Source organism: Molossus molossus, unplaced genomic scaffold (genome assembly GCF_014108415.1).
Source record: "Molossus molossus isolate mMolMol1 unplaced genomic scaffold, mMolMol1.p scaffold_m16_p_2, whole genome shotgun sequence".
In the NCBI taxonomy this organism is placed as follows: Eukaryota; Metazoa; Chordata; class Mammalia; order Chiroptera; family Molossidae; genus Molossus; species Molossus molossus.
This window is the reverse complement of record NW_023425355.1, coordinates 41,808,330-41,818,469: the sequence shown is the minus strand read 5'-3', so window position 1 is coordinate 41,818,469 and position 10,140 is coordinate 41,808,330. Positions and strand designations below refer to the sequence as shown.

The window sequence follows — 10,140 nt, the reverse complement described above, 5'->3', positions numbered from 1 at the left end:
ACCATTTATTAAAGAGGCTGTCTTTACTTCACTGTATGCTCTTGCCACCTTTGTCAAATATTAATTGAGCGTATTGCCTTGGGTCCATTTCTGGGTTTTCAGTTCTCTTCCACGGTCTATATACCTGTTCTTCTGCCAGTACAAGGCTGTTTTGGTTACAGTAGCTTTGTAGTATAACGTGATATCTGGTATTGTGATCCCACCTACTTTGTTCGTCTTTTTCAAGATTGCTGTGGCTATTCGGGGTCTTTTTTGGTTCCATATGAACTTTTGAAGTATTTGTTCTAGTTCTATGAAATATGTCGTTGGTATTTTGATGGGGATTGCATTGTATCTATAGATTGCTTTGGGGAGTATGGACATTTTAATGATGTTAATTCTTCCAATCCATGAACAGGGTATGTGCTTCCACGTTTTTATATCTTCCTCTATTTATTTTTTCAATGACCTGTAGTTTTCTGCAAATAGGTTCTTTACTTCTTTGGTTAAGTTTATTCCTAGGTATCTTAATTTTTTTGGCGCGATGGTAAATGGGATTTTTTTTTCAGTTTCTCTTTCTGTGAGTTCATCAATGATGTACAAGAATGCCGTCAATTTCTTGACGTTAATTTTGTATCCTGCTACTTTGCCAAATCATTTATTTAGTCAAATAGATTTTTGATGGAGTCTTTAGGGTTTTCTATGTATAATATCATGTCATCTGCAAATAATGACAGTTTCACTTCCTCCTTTCCAATTTGGATCCCTTTGATTTTTTCTTCATGTCTGATTGCTGTGGCTAAGACTTCCAGTACAATGTTACATAAGAGTGGTGAAAGTGGACATCCCCGTCTTGTTCCTGTTTTTAATGGAAATGTTTTTAGTTTCTGTCCATTGAGTATGATGTTGGCTGTAGGTCTTTCATATATGGACTTTATTATGTCGAGGTCTTTCATATATGAACTTTATTATGTCGAGATATGATCCCTCTATTCCTACATTGCTGAGTGTTTTTATCAGAAATGGATGCTGGATTTTGTCGAATGCTTCTTCAGCATCTATTGATACGATCATGTGGTTTTTATTCTTCATTTTGTTTATGTGGTGTATCACATTTATTGATTTGCGAATATTGTACCAGCCTTGCATCCCTGGAATGAATCCCACTTGGTCATGGTGAATAATTTTTTGATGTATTTCTGGTTCTGATTTGCTAATATGTTGAAAAATATGGAACGCTTCACGAATTTGCGTGTCATCCTTGCGCAGGGGCCATGCTAATCTTCTCTGTGTCGTTCCAATTTTAGTATATGTGCTGCCGAAGGGAGCACGAAGTTTTTGATTTCTTCCTTGATCTCCTCGGTGACCCATTCATTGTTTAATAACATGCTATTTAGCTTCCATGTGTTCAAATGTCTTTGTATGTTCTTCTTGCAATTGATTCCTAGTTTCATGCCATTGTGATCTGAGAAGTTGCTTGATATGATTTCAACCTTCTTGAACTTGTAGAGACTTAGTTTGTGCCCTAACATGTGGTCTATCTTTGAGAATGTCCCATGTGCACTTCACGGGAATGTGAATTCCGTAGTTTTGGGGTGTATTTCTCTGTAGAAATCTATTAAAACCATTTGGTCTAGTGCTTCGTTTAGAGTCTCTGTTTCCTTGCTAATTTTTTGTCTAGAGGATCTATCCAGTGATGTCAGCAGGGTGTTGAAGTCCCCTGCTATGATTGTATTGCTATCGATTTCTCTTTGACGTCCTCCAGAAGTTTTTAAATATATTTTGGTACTTCTATATTGAGTGCTTATTTGTTCATCAAGGTTATATCTTCCTGTTGGATAGATACTTTCAATATTATGTAGTGGCCTTCTTTGTCTCTAATTATGGCCTTCATTCTGAAATCTATTTTATCTGATATGAGTATTGCTACCCCAGCTTTTTTTTCTTTTCCGTTTGCTTGGAAGATTTTTTTCCATCCCTTCACTTTCAATCTATGTGAGTCTTTTGTTGTAATGTGGGTCTCTTGTGAACAACATATAGATGAGTCATGCTGTCTTATCCAGTCAGCTACTGTGTGTCTTTTTATGGGAGCATTCAGTCCATTTACATTTAATGTGATTATTGATATGTACTTATTTATTGCCATTTTTGTTTAGTGTGGTTCTATTTTTCTTCCCATTTCTCCTGCTAATTATAGCAGTCCTTTTAACATTTCTTGCAGTGCTGGTTTGGTGCTAATGTATTCCCTTAGCCTTTTTTTTTGTCTGGGAAGCTCTTTATTTGATCTTCTATTTTGAATGATAGCCTTGCTGAGTAGAGAAGTCTTGGATTCAGATCCTTGTTTTTCATGACTTTGATTACTTCATGCCATTCTCTTTTGGCCTGTAGTGTTTCTTGTGAGAAGTCAGCTGAGAGCCTTATGGGGTTCCCTTTGTAGGTAACCTGTTGCTTATCTCTTGCTGCTTTTAGGATTCTCTCTTTGTCTTTAATTTGTGGCATTTTAATTACTATGTGTCTTGGTGTGGGCCTGTTTGGGTTCTTCTTACTTGGGACTCTCTGTGCTTCTTGAACTTGAATGCCTTCTTCCTTCACCAAATTAGGGAAGTTTTCTCTCACTATTTTTTTGAATATATTCTTTATCCCTTGCTCATTTTCTTCTTCTTCGGGGACTCCTATGATGCAAATATTATTACATTTCCAGTTGTCCCATAGTTCTCTTAAGCTGTCTTCCTGTTTTTTAATAGTTTTTTCCTTTTGTTTTTCTGATTGGTTGATTTTTTCTACCCTGTCTTCTAATTCACAGATCTGGTCCTCAGCTTCCTCTACTCTGCTTTTTAAACCTTCCAAAGTGTTTTTCATTTCTGATATGTCATTTTTTATCTCTTCTTGTTGGTTTTTAATTTCCAATTGGCTTATTTTCTGTGTTTCTATGTCCTTACTCATGTTGTTCAGCTTCCTCAAAATCATGGCTCTGAATTCTAGCTCTGTTAACATGCCTAATTGCTCCACATTGATCTCATCTTCGGTGGAGGTCCCTTGCTCCTTCATTTGGCTTCTGTTTCTGTGTTTCACCATTTTGGCTATCACTGTGGGCTTTGGAGCCTGTCACGTTTTCCCTGTGGGTGTTGGTGTTCTGCTGTTTGTGGCTCCCTCTCCTGGGTTTAGATGAGTGAGGGAGGACCCACGTTGAACACCACTGTCAAATCTTAGTTTCCAGGTTAAAGTTGCCAGCCCAGGAAATGTACTGTTATCCTCTAGCTTTTTGCCTGGAGGCTAGCAGTCTAGGTTACTTGATGAGTTTTGGGTTGTCAGTTGATTGAAAAGCTCCCTCAGGTGCTTAGCACAAGGGGATTTTCCGAGGGTGGGGCAAATGCTGGTGTTAGTGAGCCTCATTTAGCACTTCAATGGCCCACAGGGTGGGGTTGGATCTCCGAGGGATTGGCTGCTGCCTCTCCCCAGAGCCCTGGGAAGGAGCAATACAGCCACCGTCCTGCGTGGCTGCTCTCAGCCAAAGCTCTGAGTGCCCTCCAGATCCCGAGTGTCCCGACACAGCTCCAGTCCAGTCTGCCCTCCCTCTGCCGGAGGCCAAGGTGAGTGGCTCTGGCTGTTTCAGCCTCTGTCCCGGCTCTGCGCTGCGGAGCTGCCTGGGATTGTGACCCGAGGGCGCTGCTCCCAGCTAAGGCTGCTGCAGAGCTGCGGACCGTGGGCTCCCAGCCCCCGTCTCGGGTCTTCGCAAGCCTACCGTGATGGAGTCAGTGTCCCTCTTTATATGGTCCTCCAAGCTGCTTTTCTGTTGTTTTTTCCCGTCAATTTGTCTGTGTTATAGTTGTAATTCCAGTTTGGTTCTGGGAGACGGTCTGTGTAGCTTCCGTTCACTCCGCCGCCATTTTTCCTCTCCCTTAAAATGTTTTTAGTAAAAAAAAAGAACACATGACTTGCTAAATCATATTGTTTTCTTTTGTAATATATTCTTTTCAAATCTCCATCTCACTGATTCACTTGTGCATGCAAACATGATCATATCACAATTCTATTAATATGGGCTTACAATGATAATTATCTTGAATTAACTATTTAGCTAGACTCACATACATATATTGTAGTACCAGTGTCTAGACATTTAAAAGTCACACACTTTCACATAGTAGAAAAGTAGGTCTTTTATCTATCAGAGCAATAACAGCCTTTCAAAAGAGATGAATAATTTTAGACAGGAATAGGCAGTTCTTAGTGATACATATTCAGTTACTTTTACTACTTTCCTTGATTTAATGAACAGAATATGTTACTTGTAGATTGCTGATGTAGGTATTCAAATAAAGGAACATCAGGGACATCTGCTCTGTTTTATGCCTAAGGCAGGCAGTCATGGCAATTAGAATGTGGAATCAATATACAAGTCCAAGAGAAGCACTGCAAACATGTATTTTCTCTTTGTTCACATCTACACACACAATGACAAACCATCAACTGACAAAAATTTAGTCAAAACAGTTATTTGTCATTATGTATATAACAACAAACACAGTCTTAGATGAACCATTCCTTTTTTCTCATTTCATAACCTCCATTTACAACTGAATGCTCCACTATTATGCATTATTAGTGTATTAGGAAAAAATTTAAACAAGTAACAATGGAGATTTTATTGGGCCTCTTTAATAAAATAAAAGTAATAATTTCATTTAATATTTACAGGTTATGGTCCATACTCATAGCAAGCATGTGTCTTCTAATTACTGGATTCCTATACCATTAAACAAACTTTCAAAAAAGATGAAAAATAAAGAAGTCTTCTCACCTTCTTATCTCTATATAGTCAAACCTCAGTTCTAAAATGTCTGACAAATTGTTTATGGAAAAATATCTTGGTTATGGAACAAAACTTTGTTTCTAGATATAACAACCTTTTCATGCTGATACTTCTATGATGAGTCACATTCTCTCAGGTGACAAGCAAAGGAGAGAATCAGAGACTATGAGTCAGTTTACTACTAAACCCCATGTTGTTAAGGTCTCAGGAAATTGTGCTGTGAATATTTATTGAGAAATATCATCATGACAAATAAGTAACAAAAGTGTGATAAATTTGTTCAATGACAATGCAGTGTTTCACTTCAGGCAAGTGTTAAAACACAGGCAAAAACAAACCACACTGAATAGGTTTTTAGTGAGACAGAGGCCCAGTGAGCCTGAAGCAAGTTCCAGTGGAGCAAAGAGACAAAAGAGAGAAAGAACCCCAGAAGAACAGCTACCTAATATTTTTATTGAAGGGGACGCTCTTTCCAAACAATTACATCTCTCCTCTCCCTATTCAGTCATCAATAGCTCTCAACATTGAAGGCAAGTTCTAGTGTGTACATAAATATTTATTTTTACTGTACATTTAATTTCCTTTTTTGTTAAATTTTTATTTACATTTCATTTCCTTTTTGTTTTTAAAGTGTTTATCGATTGAACAGTGCATTGGACATGTACTGTATCAAGAAAGTTTAAAACAGAATTATTTGGGGTTCTGGGATGGATTAACTCAATTCATATTATTTCTGATGGGAAAAAATGATTCAGTTTCCAAATAAATTGATTCTTGAACAGCTTCAGGAATGAATTAAGTTTGAGAACTGAGATTCAATTGTGTTTTTGCTCATGGCATGGTGTATCAATGAAATTTCTCCTCTCATTTTCACAGATTGAATCTTTTACTTCCTTCAAGTTCCAAGGTCAATGCAGTCATCTTAATATCTTCCCATCAGTGGGTATGCATTCCTCTTCCTCTGAAGTTCCAAGCATGTGCTCCACTGTCTTTTATGAAACCTATACTTTCCAGTTAACATAATATGACACTTTGGAGAGATGCCTTATTGTCTCTACATCATTTAAGCTGTTTTTAATAAAGAATACATATTAATTATGTTTTATCCCACAGTGTCTAGCACAGTGTTTTACAAACATTAAGCCCTCAGTAAGATAATTAATTGAAGAAACAATGAAGTACATTTTGTTCTGCAAAAATAAAAGATTTTCCTTTTATTATGTTTTATAAATGAGAATTTTACACTTTGACTTTGTCACAGATGCATTTCAGTGTTGTTGTTTTTTTCTTTTACAACAACACAATCTAAGCTGGAAGCTTATCTCTTTCTATTTCTTAGTTATCCTCTAGCCTTCTAATTTTCCAGGCTGCCAAAAGCCCTGCTTGAGTTTTCAAGATGATTAACACAGATGTCAAAGTAAAAGGGGTGGGAGAGAATAATAGAGAACTAATCAGAGTGGGGTACTAGCCATAGTTATAAGAAATGTTAATTATCCTTGCTCTGTTAATCATGATTGCTTTGTTCTGATTAAAGAAAGCCCATTCTGACCTGGCTGGGAATTGTATGCCCCAGAACCTGGAAGGTAATCTCAAAATATGGCCTATTCTCCTTATCTAAGAATTGCCCTCTCATCATAAAAAGACTAACAATCTTAGAGTCTTGGAGGCTGTGCACCAGAAACAACCCTTCATAGCCTTTAGCCCACATTCTCCAAGCCCAAATTACTTCCTGATGCCTGTAATCTGTAACCATATTACCCATTGTTATTTCTTTTGCCTACTTCCCCCATAGAATTTTTGGGGGTGGGAGAGCAGATTTTAACAGGATGACCCACTGTTCTCCCATACTGCTGGCATTATTGGAATAAATTCTCAAACACAATTCAACCTGGTTTCTGCTTAATTGGCTGAAGTTTATTTGAGCTAAACTGTCAACCATTGCCTAGAAATTTCAATGCATTGAGATAATGCTCCAGAGGATGGCAGTTTTGCATTTTATTTTATATTATAATTAAAATAAAGATATGTGTGTTACATAAAATTTATTGGTGATAGATTAGGGAGGCAAGACAAAGCAAAAAGGGGTACATCTGGGATTGGATAAAAAGTAAAATGATATATTTTTCATCTAGGTGGTTATAGGATAGTCAATAGTCAACAATTAACAAGATAAAAATAACGAGAGGAATTGTGGTCTTTCCTTTAGTGCATTGGTTGTACCCAGAAGGGTCTGGAAAAAAGAAAAGTTACCCTGAAATTCCAAAGGTATGTTATCATAGATGATGTAAAAAACAATAGACAATAGTTAAAAAACAATAGTTAAAAAGCTTTAATTTTAGACCATTCTTTGTGGTTACTTTAGGTGTCTGAATTTTCAAGACCACCCTACAGGCCTTCCCTGAGCTTATCAGTTTAGCACGTGGCCCCTTAACTTCTACCCATTGCCTTTCGGTATTAAATTAATTCAAAAGATACATTGATGATTAAACTTTTGGTTGGATAATGATGTCCCATGGTATTAGAAGGCATCTTTTTTGGAATTCTTAGTGTTAATGTTTGCTTTGTTGAATAATAGACCACTGGGTGAAAAACAGATAAATGGGAGATTGTCAGATCTTACGGGCCTTAATTAAGAAAATTATTCTGGATTATTTTTAATTTATAAGTTATTTAATTTAAAAGTTAATTTTAAGTCATATACTTTAAAATTTATGTTATAAGTTTAATTTATAAAGTATGATTTAGGTTTTCTTCTCTGTCTCATTTTTTTCTATTTTGTACTTTGTAATAATATTTATTTGTAGTTTTAGAGCATAATATTTTTTTTAGTTTTTATAATTTGACTTATGAGATGGGTTTTTATTTACTAGTCTATTTATTTATTTATTTAATCCTCACCCGAGGACATTTTTGCATTTTTTGTTCAGACAGAGTGGGAGGGAGAGAGAGGAAGAGAGAGAAAGAAACATCGATGTGAAGGGACACATCGAGTGGTTGCCACCCACACGACCAACCAGGGCTGGGGACAAACCGCAACCGAGGTACGTGCCCTTAGCGGGAACCGAACCCGGGTCTTTCTGTACCGCAGGCCGACGCTCTAACCGCTGAGCCAAACCGGCCAGGGCACTAGTCTATTTATTTTTCATTGAAAATATTTGAGTTGTTAATTTGATTATTGTTAGTTGTGTATTTGGAAGTTGTAATTTTTATGTTTTTTTTTTTTTTTTAATTGGGGCCATGGCTGTAAGAATAAAATGTTGCAAATTATAATAATTATTTATAATTTTAGCGGCCAGGAGGACAGTAAGAGTTTTATAAGTAAATTAAATCTTAGCAGTAGTTATAGAGGGAGATGTTTTTACTCATTTTACTTTTTACTGGAATTAATATAGTTAGTAGTCTTTGTTGGTTTAGGGAGTAAGTATATTCTTATGATTAGGTGTTGAGGTTCATATATAAAAATTTTAAGTATATTTTTATTACTTTTTTGTAATAGTATTTTTTTAATTTTTAAAGAGAAATTGTAAAAAGCATTAGTGATTAAAAACAAAAAGAAAAAAAGTATTATTAATACTACAAGAAGTTATTTTATGTATTTTTAGTAATTATTAAGTTGGGCTTATAGGATTTGAGAAAAGTTTAAAGAATAGCTATAGGGGATTCCAAAATGGTGGCAGAGTGAATGGAAGCTACACACACAATCTCCTAGGAACAAACTGGAATTGCAACTAAAATAAAGGCAAATCATGGAGAAAAAGCAACAGAAAAGCAGCTTGTAAGGAACACATAACTAGAGACACTGAACCAATCCTGGTAGGATTGTGGAGGCATGAGAGAGGGGCTTGGAGCCCACGGACAGCAGTGGACTTAGCTGTGAGCAGCACCCTCGGTATTACACTCTCAAGCCTGCTCCACAGCACGGAGCTGGGACAGAGAGCTGAAATAGCCACAGCCACTCACCGTGGGCTCCAACAGAAGGAGGGTGGACTGGACTGGAACTGTGTGGGGACACTCGGGATTTGGTAGGCACTCAGAGCTTCTGCTGAGCTGCAGCCACACAGGACTGTGGCCATCTTACTCCTTCCCAGGGCTCTGGGAAGAGGCAGCGGCACCTCCCTTGGAGATTCAACCCAACCCAGGGGGCCATTGAAATACAAATGGAGGCTCATTAACTACCGGCATCTGCCTCACCCTTGGGAAATCACCTTACTCTGAACACTTGAGGGAGTTTTTCATTCAACTGAGAACCAAGGCTCTTCAAGTAACCATGATTAATAGCCTCCAGGCAAAAAGCTAGAGAATAACTGAACCTTTCCTAAGCTTGTAACTCTACACAGGAAAATAAGACTTGACAGTGGTGTTTAACATGAGTCCTCCCTCACTCATCCAAACATAGTAGAGGGAGCCACAAACAGAAAAACACCAACACCCACAGGAAAAATTTTGCAGGCTTCAAAACCCACTGAAAGAGTCAAAATAGTGAAACAAAGAAAAAAATCCCAAATGAAAGAACAAAAGAACTCTACTAAAGATGAGATAAATGACACGCATTTAAGTATGTTAACACAGCTAAAATTTAGAGCCATGATCTTGAAGAAGCTCAACAGCATGTGTAAGGACACAAGAACCATGAGTAAAGACATAGAAACATTGAAAAACAACCAATTGGAAATGAAGAATGACATAGCAGAAATAAAAAACACATTGGAAGAACTAACCAGCAGAGTAGAGGAAGCTAACGACCGGATCAGTGAATTAGAATACAGGCTAAAAAAAAAATCAACCAATCAGAAAACCAAAAGGAAAAAAAAATTAAAAAAACAGGAAGACAACTTGAGAGAACTGTAGGAACACTGGAAATGTAATAATAATCGCATGATAAGACTCCCTGAAGAAGAAAATGAGCAAGGGTTAGACAATATATTTAAAGTAATAGTGACAGAAAACTTTCCTAAATTGGTAAAGGGAGAAGGCATTCAATTTCAAGAAGCACAGAGAACCCCAAGTAAGAAGAACCCAAGCAGGACCACACCAAGACACATAGTAATTAAAATGCCAAAAATTAAAGACAAAGAGAGAATCCTAAAGGCAGCAAGAGACAAGCAACAGGTTACCTACAAAGAAATGCCAATAAGGCTCTCAGCTGACTTCTCAACAGAAACACTACAGGACAGAAGGGAATGACATGAGGTAATCAAGGTCATGAAAAACAAGGATCTGAATCCAAGACTACTCTACCCAACAAGGCTATCATTAAAAATAGAAAAACAAATGAAGAGTTTCCCAGACAAAAAAAGAAAAGGTTAAGGAAATACATTAGCACCAAAGCAGCACTACAAGAAATGTTA

General features: G+C 37.1%; 1 non-coding gene across 1 annotated transcript; it reads right to left on the bottom strand.

Annotated features, from left to right (window-relative positions):
• Positions 1 to 1,203: 1,203 nt before the first annotated feature.
• On the bottom strand, positions 1,204 to 1,310 carry LOC118636699. Its single transcript, XR_004960687.1, has one exon. It is a non-coding gene; the product is annotated as a U6 spliceosomal RNA (small nuclear RNA).
• Between the last annotated feature and the right edge of the window lie 8,830 nt (positions 1,311 to 10,140).